Consider the following 3,720-nt stretch of genomic DNA (forward strand, 5'->3'; position numbering starts at 1 on the left):
GATCTCTGTAGAAAAATCCTGATCATTAACTGAATATTTTCCTGTTCAAAATGGACTAAAGAAGATCATGTTCTAAATAGACCGATGATAAAATGAGAAACAATCTATTTGGAAATGACCTCCTTAAAAACACTCCATATCTTTATGTGAAAACCTCTTCTTTGGATCTCAGCCCATTGAGGATTGGTCCAAGGCCTTGTTAAGGCCTAATCTCTTGTTGGGTATTACAAAAAGTATAGGGATGAAATTTCAAATCTGTGCACTGGTCACCTTGGACCAGATTTGGCTGGTCAAGAACAAAACGGTGCATTAAGGGTATATTATATCCAGCCTGAACCATCCAATTCCTTGAAGCTCATTTTATCATCTGTTAAGGCCCATTTGAGGGATTCTCTTCCTGGGCCCATTTGTTTCTCACTGTGTGTTTGAAAGCATTTACGCTCATATTATTATTAGAATTAGGAGTGGCAAAGACCTCATTTTATAACCCTTTTTTCATCATTGAATATGAAAAAAAAAAAGGAAAAAAAAACACACACTCACATAACTAAGCCATCAAATCGACTATATTTCAAATAATTATGGTCAAAGATCATCATATATTTTACATGGGTCTCCTTTCCCAACTTGTATTTAGTTCCGATATTGCAAATAATAGAGAAAGCATTACCATGACCTATCCTATCCTTCAAGTGGCAGAACAATTGAACAAACACATTGCACTATCAACATATTTGCATTAGTTTTCAGGCATCAAATCAAATCATCAAGTAGTTAACGATAAAAAAAATAATAATAATAATTCAATCTAAAAGGTGGGTACCATATTGCTACTATTCATATCACTATTTGCCTAGCCAATAATAGAGAAATTGTAATTAATCTCATTAAATTGGGACCCTAAATTGCAGTTGAAGCCTCAAGCCTCAAACCTCGAATTTGAATTGCTTTATAATGCTGGGCTTCGGCCCAACATTGGTGTTTTCTTTTTGGTGGACGGCTTGAAATTAATGCACACCAAAGAGATGGCAGACATAGGTTGGTTGATTTTATTATTTTAATGCATATAAAATTAGAAACTACCTGGTCAAAAATAAAATTAATTGATAGTATAAGTGCATGCATGTAATAGGGTTTCGACAAAGTTGTTACCTGGAAATTATTGTCTTTCTATATATATATAGTTTATCGTACGTACGTTCACGGTCCAATTACCATACCACGTGACGTCAATATTGTCGGGCAGTATAATGTTCTTAATTTTCTTTAGCCCAGAACTGGATGCATGATGATGATAATGAGGTCCGACAAGGATGTATGTAGGGTTTGTCCACGTTTTACAACATCATGATCTCATGGCTCCCACAAAACAGAAATCGCTAAAAGGATTTAGAAAGAATTAGAATCCATACACGTGTTTGATCATCATCATCATCATCATCAATCAATCCGATCGAACAGCTAGCAAGCTAGCACGTGTTAGCTAGATCAGCCAATTAGTTTGGCAGAATTCTCGTCCGTTTACGTACGTGCTTTTGGATCTTATCTTATTGTACTCGAAATGTCAGGTTTAGGTGCCAAGAATTCATTGGAAGAGATGGCATCATGACCTTACTGATGTAAAAGTTAATAATAACGTTGTTTGGTAAGTTTGAAGCCACCCGTGCTTTATAAATTAAAGATAGAATGAGAGATAGAAAGAGAACAGGTTCAGTGCATTGCCATGCAAAATATAGCAAAGACAAAGGGAGCAGGAAACAAGAAAGTACGTAGCCATAGAAGGAAATGAATCTATGATCCAAATTATAGGTGCCATGAATATATATATATATTTTTTTCTATATTTTTCTATATGAGGAACTTTAATTTCTCCTGAAAACCACCACGGACTTATATATAATAAAGTTAAACAAGGATAAGCTTTACCATTCTTATCCAACGTACGAGTCCATTCAATCATTCATGACTCATGAGACAGTCCCAATGGGATATTTATTTATTTATCTTGAATATATTGGAAACTAAACTAGTGAAAGAGAGAAAAAGATAAAGGTAATTAAATTTCCTCTATCCTAAAACATAAAAGATATAAAAACTTCTCCAATTCTTACTCTTGCACGCTTTTTTTTTTTTTTTTTTTTTTTTGAGGGTTATATTTTTACAAATTATTTAGCCCCACAAACCTTACTTACTTTCAACACATGAATAGAGAATATCTAAGTTATCTAACACATAAATCTCACTTTCTTACTTCTTAGCCACAAGCTAGTGCCCTTAAATAACACGGTTATCTAAATGAATTAAATAACCATTTAATTTCTATGTACCAGAAGCTAGCTTAATTAATACACATGTAGACATACACAAATATTTTTCTTGCCATTTTAAAAATAATAATAATAATAATAATAATTTTAAAGAAAAAATCAAGCTTCCTTGAATTATTATTATTAGAAAGAGAGCAGCATAGAAAGAGCATAGTAGAGTGGGGGGAGGGAGTCATAACTCCCTCCTCCCCGCCTCCTTTCTCTTTCCCACTTTTCCCTCCATTTTCCCACCTCTACCATAGATCAATCAAGGTGCGTATGTCAATGGTCCTCAGAATGGTTTTTAGTGGCGTGTGGCTAGTTGGTGGTGGCGTGTGGAACGCGTGAGGGCATGTGTTGGGTTTTTGTTAATTTTTTTCACTTTTTATATCACATCAACATCAAAATATTCTAACTTTTTTACTTTGTATATCACATCATTCATTTTTTTTTATTATTATTCAAATAAAAAAATCACTACAAAATAAATTTTTTTCACTTTTTCATACCACTTTTTCACTTTTTTATATCAAACATTCTTACTTTTTTTAACATCAATCTACATCAACTACAGTGTCTAGACCAACTCATTTACCAAACACCACCGATTCATGATCCATGAAAAACTATATATGTTCAATTTTAAAGACATCTATCTATCTTAAGTCAATTTTTATATTAACCCTTTAACAAAATTATTTGTTTATTGCTATTTATATATTTAATAAAGAACCTTGGTAGTCCACGAAAAGCATAAAAAGAATATACTCTTTTCTCTTTGAGAAATGACTAAACTTAATTAGCAAGATTGATTAGGTAATTCCAAAAAAAGAAAAAAAGAAAAAAAGAGATTGATTAGGTATTGGAGCTCAACAGCAATCGTGAAGGATACGATCGAATATGAATACGGGTTTCCGAAAGAGACTTTTCTTACGTAATACAAATGTGGGTCCCAGAATGACGCATTCAAAAACCCAAGTGGGGTCCACGCGCAACGTTTCGATCCTCGGGGGCCTCGGCCCCACCTACACCTGCCTAACTTTGTCGTCCAAGTTCGGTTAGGGCCCAGGCTAATTCCACCTCCTACCAATTTTATAAATTCTGATCACAAAAGCTGTTTCTATAAAGGGATGTCATACGGCCACAATTTAAATTTAATTTTGGTGTAACTTTTAGTCTAAATTTTTCTCTCTCTAGTGTAAGGCCCTCTCTTCTCTACATGCAATTTTTTTAAAAAAAAATTAAGAGAAAAATTGGGCCAAAGTTGAGTTTAAATTGTGTCTTTATCATTTTTCTTTACAAATAGGTATGAAAAAATTGTTTAAATATAAATAAATAAATTTTTAAGAGATATATGATAATTTTATAGATTGAATTTAAATAATTTTTTAAAGCTAATTTATAAGAAAAAAAA

The sequence above is a fragment of the Corylus avellana genome, chromosome ca5 (assembly GCF_901000735.1).
Source record: "Corylus avellana chromosome ca5, CavTom2PMs-1.0".
Lineage (NCBI taxonomy): Eukaryota > Viridiplantae > Streptophyta > Magnoliopsida > Fagales > Betulaceae > Corylus > Corylus avellana.